We start from the raw sequence: 12,242 nt of genomic DNA, 5'->3' as shown, positions 1-12,242 counted from the left end.
TTACAGAGGCATGATTTATATTTTGTCTTGAAAATGGGCATGTAATTCTATGTTTGCTAAAGATTTCATACAGATTTTATTGTTATCGAAATAGAATGTCACCTACTACTAAATACACTGTTTTCAATATATCAAAGCACCAAATCAGACGTACACAAAACAGATGACGTCTATGTGAAAAACAAAATATATCTTCACAAAGATGTCATCTCTAAAGTAAAATAATGGCAGCGGTGGGATTTGAACCCACGCCTCCTGAGAGACTGGAGCCTTAATCCAGCGCCTTAGACTGCTCGGCCACGCTACCTGCTGCTTGATCTGTGTGACAAATTGGGAGGTGGAAAAAATCTTTTTCGTAGAAAGTTGAATGTTTTATCAACAAAGTAAAAACATTCTACAGTATTTGCATGACCGAATTGTTTAAATTGCTTGAGGATCAACTGTTGTCATGAAGAATTTTATTTCCACTGTTTTTTAACTGCTTATAATAAATATATTATCTATTTACTTGTGATGTTCAAAACTTTATCCCCAAATTTTGTTTTAAAAGCCCTACATTTGTTGTGACATCATTTTAGATGTTTTCACCCTTCTCTGCTTTTTAATATCTGCCACAAAATCAAGTTCTTTTTAACTTTTGAATTGTTTTCAGTTTCAATGCCTCCTTGTTTCAGAGATTACAGAGGCATGACCGAATTGTTTAAATTGCTTGAGGATCAACTGTTGTCATGAAGAATTTTATTTCCACTGTTTTTTAACTGCTTATAATAAATATATTAGAAAGCTGAAAGGTTATCTATTTACTTGTGATGTTCAAAACTTTATCCCCAAATTTTGTTTTAAAAGCCCTACATTTGTTGTGACTTCATTTTAGATGTTTTCACCCTTCTCTGCTTTTTAATATCTGCCACAAAATCAAGTTCTTTTTAACTTTTGAATAGTTTTCAGTTTCAATGCCTCCTTGCTTCAGAGATTACAGAGGCATGATTTATATTTTGTCTTGAAAATGGGCATGTAATTCTATGTTTGCTACAGATTTCATACAGATTTTATTGTTATCGAAATAGAATGTCACCTACTACAAAATACACTGTTTTCAATATCTGTGTGACAAATTGGGAGGTGGAAAAAATCTTTTTCGTAGAAAGTTGAATGTTTTATCAACAAAGTAAAACAATTCTACAATATTTGCATGACCAACTTGTTTAAATTGCTTGAGGCTCAACTGTTGTCATTAAGAATTTTATTTCCACTGTTTTTTTAAATGCTTATAATATATATATTAGAAAGCTGAAAGATTATCTATTTACTTGTGATGTTCAAAACTTTATCCCCAAATTTTGTTTTAAAAGCCCTACATTTGTTATGACTTCATTTTAGATGTTTTCACCCTTCTCTGCTTTTTAATATCTGCCACAAACTCAAGTTCTTTTTAACTTTTGAATAGTTTTCAGTTTCAATGCCTCCTTACTTCAGAGATTACAGAGGCATGATTTATATTTTGTCTTGAAAATGGGCATGTAATTCTATGTTTGCTACAGATTTCATACAGATTTTATTGTTATCGAAATAGAATGTCACCTACTACAAAATACACTGTTTTCAATATCTGTGTGACAAATTGGGAGGTGGAAAAAATCTTTTTCGTAGAAAGTTGAATGTTTTATCAACAAAGTAAAACAATTCTACAATATTTGCATGACCAACTTGTTTAAATTGCTTGAGGCTCAACTGTTGTCATTAAAAATTTTATTTCCACTGTTTTTTAACTGCTTATAATATATATATTAGAAAGCTGAAAGATTATCTATTTACTTGTGATGTTCAAAACTTTATCCCCAAATTTTGTTTTGAAAGCCCTACATTTGTTGTGACTTCATTTTAGATGTTTTCACCCTTCTCTGCTTTTTAATATCTGCCACAAAATCAAGTTCTTTTTAACTTTTGAATAGTTTTCAGTTTCAATGCCTCCTTCCTTCAGAGATTACAGAGGCATGATTTATATTTTGTCTTGAAAATGGGCATGTAATTCTATGTTTGCTAAAGATTTCATACAGATTTTATTGTTATCAAAATAGAATGTCACCTATTACAAAATACACTGTTTTCAATATATCAAAGCACCAAATCAGACATACATAAAACAGATGACGTCTATGAGAAAAACAAAATATATCTTCACAAAGATGTCATCTCTAAAGTAAAATAATGGCAGCGGTGGGATTTGAACCCACGCCTCCTGAGAGACTGGAGCCTTAATCCAGCGCCTTAGACCTCTCGGCCACACTACCTGCCGCTTGATCTGTGTGAGAAATTGGGAGGTGGAAAAAATCTTTTTCGTAGAAAGTTGAATGTTTTATCAACAAAGTAAAACAATTCTACAATATTTGCATGACCAACTTGTTTAAATTGCTTGAGGCTCAACTGTTGTCATTAAGAATTTTATTTCCACTGTTTTTTAACTGCTTATAATATATATATTAGAAAGCTGAAAGGTTATCTATTTACTTGTGATGTTCAAAACTTTATCCCCAAATTTTGTTTTGAAAGCCCTACATTTGTTGTGACTTCATTTGAGATGTTTTCACCCTTCTCTGCTTTTTAATATCTGCCACAAACTCAAGTTCTTTTTAACTTTTGAATAGTTTTCAGTTTCAATGCCTCCTTGCTTCAGAGATTACAGAGGCATGATTTATATTTTGTCTTGAAAATGGGCATGTAATTCTATGTTTGCTAAAGATTTCATACAGATTTTATTGTTATCAAAATAGAATGTCACCTATTACAAAATACACTGTTTTCAATATATCAAAGCACCAAATCAGACGTACACAAAACAGATGACGTCTATGTGAAAAACAAAATATATCTTCACAAAGATGTCATCTCTAAAGTAAAATAATGGCAGCGGTGGGATTTGAACCCACGCCTCCTGAGAGACTGGAGCCTTAATCCAGCGCCTTAGACCTCTCGGCCACACTACCTGCCGCTTGATCTGTGTGAGAAATTGGGAGGTGGAAAAAATCTTTTTCGTAGAAAGTTGAATGTTTTATCAACAAAGTAAAACAATTCTACAATATTTGCATGACCAACTTGTTTAAATTGCTTGAGGCTCAACTGTTGTCATTAAGAATTTTATTTCCACTGTTTTTTAACTGCTTATAATATATATATTAGAAAGCTGAAAGGTTATCTATTTACTTGTGATGTTCAAAACTTTATCCCCAAATTTTGTTTTGAAAGCCCTACATTTGTTGTGACTTCATTTGAGATGTTTTCACCCTTCTCTGCTTTTTAATATCTGCCACAAACTCAAGTTCTTTTTAACTTTTGAATAGTTTTCAGTTTCAATGCCTCCTTGCTTCAGAGATTACAGAGGCATGATTTATATTTTGTCTTGAAAATGGGCATGTAATTCTATGTTTGCTAAAGATTTCATACAGATTTTATTGTTATCAAAATAGAATGTCACCTATTACAAAATACACTGTTTTCAATATATCAAAGCACCAAATCAGACGTACACAAAACAGATGACGTCTATGTGAAAAACAAAATATATCTTCACAAAGATGTCATCTCTAAAGTAAAATAATGGCAGCGGTGGGATTTGAACCCACGCCTCCTGAGAGACTGGAGCCTTAATCCAGCGCCTTAGACTGCTCGGCCACGCTACCTGCTGCTTGATTTGTGTGACAAATTGGGAGGTGGAAAAAATCTTTTTCGTAGAAAGTTGAATGTTTTATCAACAAAGTAAAAACATTCTACAGTACACTGTTTTCAATATCTGTGTGACAAATTGGGAGGTGGAAAAAATCTTTTTCGTAGAAAGTTGAATGTTTTATCAACAAAGTAAAACAATTCTACAATATTTGCATGACCAACTTGTTTAAATTGCTTGAGGCTCAACTGTTGTCATTAAGAACTTTATTTCCACTGTTTTTTAACTACTTATAATATATATATTAGAAAGCTGAAAGATTATCTATTTACTTGTGATGTTCAAAACTTTATCCCCAAATTTTGTTTTGAAAGCCCTACATTTGTTGTGACTTCATTTTAGATGTTTTCACCCTTCTCTGCTTTTTAATATCTGCCACAAACTCAAGTTCTTATTAACTTTTGAATAGTTTTCAGTTTCAATGCCTCCTTGCTTCAGAGATTACAGAGGCATGATTTATATTTTGTCTTGAAAATGGGCATGTAATTCTATGTTTGCTAAAGATTTCATACAGATTTTATTGTTATCGAAATAGAATGTCACCTACTACAAAATATACTGTTTTCAATATCTGTGTGACAAATTGGGAGGTGGAAAAAATCTTTTTCGTAGAAAGTTGAATGTTTTATCAACAAAGTAAAACAATTCTACAATATTTGCATGACCAACTTGTTTAAATTTCTTGAGGCTCAACTGTTGTCATTAAGAATTTTATTTCCACTGTTTTTTAACTGCTTATAATATATATATTAGAAAGCTGAAAGTTTATCTATTTACTTGTGATGTTCAAAACTTTATCCCCAAATTTTGTTTTGAAAGCCCTACATTTGTTGTGACTTCATTTTAGATGTTTTCACCCTTCTCTGCTTTTTAATATCTGCCACAAACTCAAGTTCTTTTTAACTTTTGAATTGTTTTCAGTTTCAAGGCCTCCTTGTTTCAGAGATTACAGAGGCATGATTTATATTTTGTCTTGAAAATGGGCATGTAATTCTATGTTTGCTAAAGATTTCATACAGATTTTATTGTTATCGAAATAGAATGTCACCTACTACAAAATACACTGTTTTCAATATCTGTGTGACAAATTGGGAGGTGGAAAAAATCTTTTTCGTAGAAAGTTGAATGTTTTATCAACAAAGTAAAACAATTCTACAATATTTGCATGACCAACTTGTTTAAATTGCTTGAGGCTCAACTCTTGTCATTAAGAATTTTATTTCCACTGTTTTTTAACTACTTATAATATATATATTAGAAAGCTGAAAGATTATCTATTTACTTGTGATGTTCAAAACTTTATCCCCAAATTTTGTTTTGAAAGCCCTACATTTGTTGTGACTTCATTTTAGATGTTTTCACCCTTCTCTGCTTTTTAATATCTGCCACAAACTCAAGTTCTTTTTAACTTTTGAATAGTTTTCAGTTTCAATGCCTCCTTGCTTCAGAGATTACAGAGGCATGATTTATATTTTGTCTTGAAAATGGGCATGTAATTCTATGTTTGCTAAAGATTTCATACAGATTTTATTGTTATCGAAATAGAATGTCACCTACTACAAAATATACTGTTTTCAATATCTGTGTGACAAATTGGGAGGTGGAAAAAATCTTTTTCGTAGAAAGTTGAATGTTTTATCAACAAAGTAAAACAATTCTACAATATTTGCATGACCAACTTGTTTAAATTTCTTGAGGCTCAACTGTTGTCATTAAGAATTTTATTTCCACTGTTTTTTAACTGCTTATAATATATATATTAGAAAGCTGAAAGATTATCTATTTACTTGTGATGTTCAAAACTTTATCCCCAAATTTTGTTTTGAAAGCCCTACATTTGTTGTGACTTCATTTTAGATGTTTTCACCCTTCTCTGCTTTTTAATATCTGCCACAAACTCAAGTTCTTTTTAACTTTTGAATTGTTTTCAGTTTCAAGGCCTCCTTGTTTCAGAGATTACAGAGGCATGATTTATATTTTGTCTTGAAAATGGGCATGTAATTCTATGTTTGCTAAAGATTTCATACAGATTTTATTGTTATCGAAATAGAGTGTCACCTACTACAAAATACACTGTTTTCAATATCTGTGTGACAAATTGGGAGGTGGAAAAAATCTTTTTCGTAGAAAGTTGAATGTTTTATAACAAAGTAAAACAATTCTACAATATTTGCATGACCAACTTGTTTAAATTTCTTGAGGCTCAACTGTTGTCATGAAGAATTTTATTTCCACTGTTTTTTAACTGCTTATAATAAATATATTAGAAAGCTGAAAGGTTATCTATTTACTTGTGATGTTCAAAACTTTATCCCCAAATTTTGTTTTAAAAGCCCTACATTTGTTGTGACTTCATTTTAGATGTTTTCACCCTTCTCTGCTTTTTAATATCTGCCACAAAATCAAGTTCTTTTTAACTTTTGAATAGTTTTCAGTTTCAATGCCTCCTTGCTTCAGAGATTACAGAGGCATGATTTATATTTTGTCTTGAAAATGGGCATGTAATTCTATGTTTGCTACAGATTTCATACAGATTTTATTGTTATCGAAATAGAATGTCACCTACTACAAAATACACTGTTTTCAATATCTGTGTGACAAATTGGGAGGTGGAAAAAATCTTTTTCGTAGAAAGTTGAATGTTTTATCAACAAAGTAAAACAATTCTACAATATTTGCATGACCAACTTGTTTAAATTGCTTGAGGCTCAACTGTTGTCATTAAGAATTTTATTTCCACTGTTTTTTTAAATGCTTATAATATATATATTAGAAAGCTGAAAGATTATCTATTTACTTGTGATGTTCAAAACTTTATCCCCAAATTTTGTTTTAAAAGCCCTACATTTGTTATGACTTCATTTTAGATGTTTTCACCCTTCTCTGCTTTTTAATATCTGCCACAAACTCAAGTTCTTTTTAACTTTTGAATAGTTTTCAGTTTCAATGCCTCCTTACTTCAGAGATTACAGAGGCATGATTTATATTTTGTCTTGAAAATGGGCATGTAATTCTATGTTTGCTACAGATTTCATACAGATTTTATTGTTATCGAAATAGAATGTCACCTACTACAAAATACACTGTTTTCAATATCTGTGTGACAAATTGGGAGGTGGAAAAAATCTTTTTCGTAGAAAGTTGAATGTTTTATCAACAAAGTAAAACAATTCTACAATATTTGCATGACCAACTTGTTTAAATTGCTTGAGGCTCAACTGTTGTCATTAAAAATTTTATTTCCACTGTTTTTTAACTGCTTATAATATATATATTAGAAAGCTGAAAGATTATCTATTTACTTGTGATGTTCAAAACTTTATCCCCAAATTTTGTTTTGAAAGCCCTACATTTGTTGTGACTTCATTTTAGATGTTTTCACCCTTCTCTGCTTTTTAATATCTGCCACAAAATCAAGTTCTTTTTAACTTTTGAATAGTTTTCAGTTTCAATGCCTCCTTCCTTCAGAGATTACAGAGGCATGATTTATATTTTGTCTTGAAAATGGGCATGTAATTCTATGTTTGCTAAAGATTTCATACAGATTTTATTGTTATCAAAATAGAATGTCACCTATTACAAAATACACTGTTTTCAATATATCAAAGCACCAAATCAGACATACATAAAACAGATGACGTCTATGAGAAAAACAAAATATATCTTCACAAAGATGTCATCTCTAAAGTAAAATAATGGCAGCGGTGGGATTTGAACCCACGCCTCCTGAGAGACTGGAGCCTTAATCCAGCGCCTTAGACCTCTCGGCCACACTACCTGCCGCTTGATCTGTGTGAGAAATTGGGAGGTGGAAAAAATCTTTTTCGTAGAAAGTTGAATGTTTTATCAACAAAGTAAAACAATTCTACAATATTTGCATGACCAACTTGTTTAAATTGCTTGAGGCTCAACTGTTGTCATTAAGAATTTTATTTCCACTGTTTTTTAACTGCTTATAATATATATATTAGAAAGCTGAAAGGTTATCTATTTACTTGTGATGTTCAAAACTTTATCCCCAAATTTTGTTTTGAAAGCCCTACATTTGTTGTGACTTCATTTGAGATGTTTTCACCCTTCTCTGCTTTTTAATATCTGCCACAAACTCAAGTTCTTTTTAACTTTTGAATAGTTTTCAGTTTCAATGCCTCCTTGCTTCAGAGATTACAGAGGCATGATTTATATTTTGTCTTGAAAATGGGCATGTAATTCTATGTTTGCTAAAGATTTCATACAGATTTTATTGTTATCAAAATAGAATGTCACCTATTACAAAATACACTGTTTTCAATATATCAAAGCACCAAATCAGACGTACACAAAACAGATGACGTCTATGTGAAAAACAAAATATATCTTCACAAAGATGTCATCTCTAAAGTAAAATAATGGCAGCGGTGGGATTTGAACCCACGCCTCCTGAGAGACTGGAGCCTTAATCCAGCGCCTTAGACTGCTCGGCCACGCTACCTGCTGCTTGATTTGTGTGACAAATTGGGAGGTGGAAAAAATCTTTTTCGTAGAAAGTTGAATGTTTTATCAACAAAGTAAAAACATTCTACAGTACACTGTTTTCAATATCTGTGTGACAAATTGGGAGGTGGAAAAAATCTTTTTCGTAGAAAGTTGAATGTTTTATCAACAAAGTAAAACAATTCTACAATATTTGCATGACCAACTTGTTTAAATTGCTTGAGGCTCAACTGTTGTCATTAAGAACTTTATTTCCACTGTTTTTTAACTACTTATAATATATATATTAGAAAGCTGAAAGATTATCTATTTACTTGTGATGTTCAAAACTTTATCCCCAAATTTTGTTTTGAAAGCCCTACATTTGTTGTGACTTCATTTTAGATGTTTTCACCCTTCTCTGCTTTTTAATATCTGCCACAAACTCAAGTTCTTATTAACTTTTGAATAGTTTTCAGTTTCAATGCCTCCTTGCTTCAGAGATTACAGAGGCATGATTTATATTTTGTCTTGAAAATGGGCATGTAATTCTATGTTTGCTAAAGATTTCATACAGATTTTATTGTTATCGAAATAGAATGTCACCTACTACAAAATATACTGTTTTCAATATCTGTGTGACAAATTGGGAGGTGGAAAAAATCTTTTTCGTAGAAAGTTGAATGTTTTATCAACAAAGTAAAACAATTCTACAATATTTGCATGACCAACTTGTTTAAATTTCTTGAGGCTCAACTGTTGTCATTAAGAATTTTATTTCCACTGTTTTTTAACTGCTTATAATATATATATTAGAAAGCTGAAAGTTTATCTATTTACTTGTGATGTTCAAAACTTTATCCCCAAATTTTGTTTTGAAAGCCCTACATTTGTTGTGACTTCATTTTAGATGTTTTCACCCTTCTCTGCTTTTTAATATCTGCCACAAACTCAAGTTCTTTTTAACTTTTGAATTGTTTTCAGTTTCAAGGCCTCCTTGTTTCAGAGATTACAGAGGCATGATTTATATTTTGTCTTGAAAATGGGCATGTAATTCTATGTTTGCTAAAGATTTCATACAGATTTTATTGTTATCGAAATAGAATGTCACCTACTACAAAATACACTGTTTTCAATATCTGTGTGACAAATTGGGAGGTGGAAAAAATCTTTTTCGTAGAAAGTTGAATGTTTTATCAACAAAGTAAAACAATTCTACAATATTTGCATGACCAACTTGTTTAAATTGCTTGAGGCTCAACTCTTGTCATTAAGAATTTTATTTCCACTGTTTTTTAACTACTTATAATATATATATTAGAAAGCTGAAAGATTATCTATTTACTTGTGATGTTCAAAACTTTATCCCCAAATTTTGTTTTGAAAGCCCTACATTTGTTGTGACTTCATTTTAGATGTTTTCACCCTTCTCTGCTTTTTAATATCTGCCACAAACTCAAGTTCTTTTTAACTTTTGAATAGTTTTCAGTTTCAATGCCTCCTTGCTTCAGAGATTACAGAGGCATGATTTATATTTTGTCTTGAAAATGGGCATGTAATTCTATGTTTGCTAAAGATTTCATACAGATTTTATTGTTATCGAAATAGAATGTCACCTACTACAAAATATACTGTTTTCAATATCTGTGTGACAAATTGGGAGGTGGAAAAAATCTTTTTCGTAGAAAGTTGAATGTTTTATCAACAAAGTAAAACAATTCTACAATATTTGCATGACCAACTTGTTTAAATTTCTTGAGGCTCAACTGTTGTCATTAAGAATTTTATTTCCACTGTTTTTTAACTGCTTATAATATATATATTAGAAAGCTGAAAGATTATCTATTTACTTGTGATGTTCAAAACTTTATCCCCAAATTTTGTTTTGAAAGCCCTACATTTGTTGTGACTTCATTTTAGATGTTTTCACCCTTCTCTGCTTTTTAATATCTGCCACAAACTCAAGTTCTTTTTAACTTTTGAATTGTTTTCAGTTTCAAGGCCTCCTTGTTTCAGAGATTACAGAGGCATGATTTATATTTTGTCTTGAAAATGGGCATGTAATTCTATGTTTGCTAAAGATTTCATACAGATTTTATTGTTATCGAAATAGAGTGTCACCTACTACAAAATACACTGTTTTCAATATCTGTGTGACAAATTGGGAGGTGGAAAAAATCTTTTTCGTAGAAAGTTGAATGTTTTATAACAAAGTAAAACAATTCTACAATATTTGCATGACCAACTTGTTTAAATTTCTTGAGGCTCAACTGTTGTCATTAAGAATTTTATTTCCACTGTTTTTTTAAATGCTTATAATATATATATTAGAAAGCTGAAAGATTATCTATTTACTTGTGATGTTCAAAACTTTATCCCCAAATTTTGTTTTAAAAGCCCTACATTTGTTGTGACTTCATTTTAGATGTTTTCACCCTTCTCTGCTTTTTAATATCTGCCACAAACTCAAGTTCTTTTTAACTTTTGAATAGTTTTCAGTTTCAATGCCTCCTTGCTTCAGAGATTACAGAGGCATGATTTATATTTTGTCTTGAAAATGGGCATGTAATTCTATGTTTGCTAAAGATTTCATACAGATTTTATTGTTATCGAAATAGAATGTCACCTACTACTAAATACACTGTTTTCAATATATCAAAGCACCAAATCAGACGTACACAAAACAGATGACGTCTATGTGAAAAACAAAATATATCTTCACAAAGATGTCATCTCTAAAGTAAAATAATGGCAGCGGTGGGATTTGAACCCACGCCTCCTGAGAGACTGGAGCCTTAATCCAGCGCCTTAGACTGCTCGGCCACGCTACCTGCTGCTTGATCTGTGTGACAAATTGGGAGGTGGAAAAAATCTTTTTCGTAGAAAGTTGAATGTTTTATCAACAAAGTAAAAACATTCTACAGTATTTGCATGACCGAATTGTTTAAATTGCTTGAGGATCAACTGTTGTCATGAAGAATTTTATTTCCACTGTTTTTTAACTGCTTATAATAAATATATTATCTATTTACTTGTGATGTTCAAAACTTTATCCCCAAATTTTGTTTTAAAAGCCCTACATTTGTTGTGACATCATTTTAGATGTTTTCACCTTCTCTGCTTTTTAATATCTGCCACAAAATCAAGTTCTTTTTAACTTTTGAATTGTTTTCAGTTTCAATGCCTCCTTGTTTCAGAGATTACAGAGGCATGACCGAATTGTTTAAATTGCTTGAGGATCAACTGTTGTCATGAAGAATTTTATTTCCACTGTTTTTTAACTGCTTATAATAAATATATTAGAAAGCTGAAAGGTTATCTATTTACTTGTGATGTTCAAAACTTTATCCCCAAATTTTGTTTTAAAAGCCCTACATTTGTTGTGACTTCATTTTAGATGTTTTCACCCTTCTCTGCTTTTTAATATCTGCCACAAAATCAAGTTCTTTTTAACTTTTGAATAGTTTTCAGTTTCAATGCCTCCTTGCTTCAGAGATTACAGAGGCATGATTTATATTTTGTCTTGAAAATGGGCATGTAATTCTATGTTTGCTACAGATTTCATACAGATTTTATTGTTATCGAAATAGAATGTCACCTACTACAAAATACACTGTTTTCAATATCTGTGTGACAAATTGGGAGGTGGAAAAAATCTTTTTCGTAGAAAGTTGAATGTTTTATCAACAAAGTAAAACAATTCTACAATATTTGCATGACCAACTTGTTTAAATTGCTTGAGGCTCAACTGTTGTCATTAAGAATTTTATTTCCACTGTTTTTTAACTGCTTATAATATATATATTAGAAAGCTGAAAGATTATCTATTTACTTGTGATGTTCAAAACTTTATCCCCAAATTTTGTTTTGAAAGCCCTACATTTGTTATGACTTCATTTTAGATGTTTTCACCCTTCTCTGCTTTTTAATATCTGCCACAAACTCAAGTTCTTTTTAACTTTTGAATAGTTTTCAGTTTCAATGCCTCCTTGCTTCAGAGATTACAGAGGCATGATTTATATTTTGTCTTGAAAATGGGCATGTAATTCTATGTTTGCTACAGATTTCA

The 12,242-nt window shown here is 31.1% G+C and overlaps 7 non-coding genes across 7 annotated transcripts; all 7 read right to left on the bottom strand.

Moving 5' to 3' along the window:
• Positions 1–225: 225 nt before the first annotated feature.
• Positions 226–307, bottom strand: TRNAL-AAG (transfer RNA leucine (anticodon AAG)). The gene has a single exon. It is a non-coding gene; the product is annotated as a tRNA-Leu (tRNA).
• Positions 308–2,209: 1,902 nt separating this feature from the next.
• Positions 2,210–2,291, bottom strand: TRNAL-AAG (transfer RNA leucine (anticodon AAG)). Its single transcript has one exon. It is a non-coding gene; the product is annotated as a tRNA-Leu (tRNA).
• A 611-nt stretch (positions 2,292–2,902) lies between these two features.
• Positions 2,903–2,984, bottom strand: TRNAL-AAG (transfer RNA leucine (anticodon AAG)). The gene has a single exon. It is a non-coding gene; the product is annotated as a tRNA-Leu (tRNA).
• Positions 2,985–3,595: 611 nt separating this feature from the next.
• On the bottom strand, positions 3,596–3,677 carry TRNAL-AAG (transfer RNA leucine (anticodon AAG)). Its single transcript has one exon. It is a non-coding gene; the product is annotated as a tRNA-Leu (tRNA).
• Positions 3,678–7,417: 3,740 nt separating this feature from the next.
• TRNAL-AAG (transfer RNA leucine (anticodon AAG)) lies at positions 7,418–7,499 on the bottom strand. The gene has a single exon. It is a non-coding gene; the product is annotated as a tRNA-Leu (tRNA).
• A 611-nt stretch (positions 7,500–8,110) lies between these two features.
• On the bottom strand, positions 8,111–8,192 carry TRNAL-AAG (transfer RNA leucine (anticodon AAG)). Its single transcript has one exon. It is a non-coding gene; the product is annotated as a tRNA-Leu (tRNA).
• A 2,730-nt stretch (positions 8,193–10,922) lies between these two features.
• Positions 10,923–11,004, bottom strand: TRNAL-AAG (transfer RNA leucine (anticodon AAG)). The gene has a single exon. It is a non-coding gene; the product is annotated as a tRNA-Leu (tRNA).
• Positions 11,005–12,242: the final 1,238 nt, after the last annotated feature.

The sequence above is a fragment of the Ascaphus truei genome, unplaced genomic scaffold (assembly GCF_040206685.1).
Source record: "Ascaphus truei isolate aAscTru1 unplaced genomic scaffold, aAscTru1.hap1 HAP1_SCAFFOLD_97, whole genome shotgun sequence".
In the NCBI taxonomy this organism is placed as follows: domain Eukaryota; kingdom Metazoa; phylum Chordata; class Amphibia; order Anura; family Ascaphidae; genus Ascaphus; species Ascaphus truei.
This window is presented reverse-complemented; position numbering and strand designations above follow the sequence as displayed.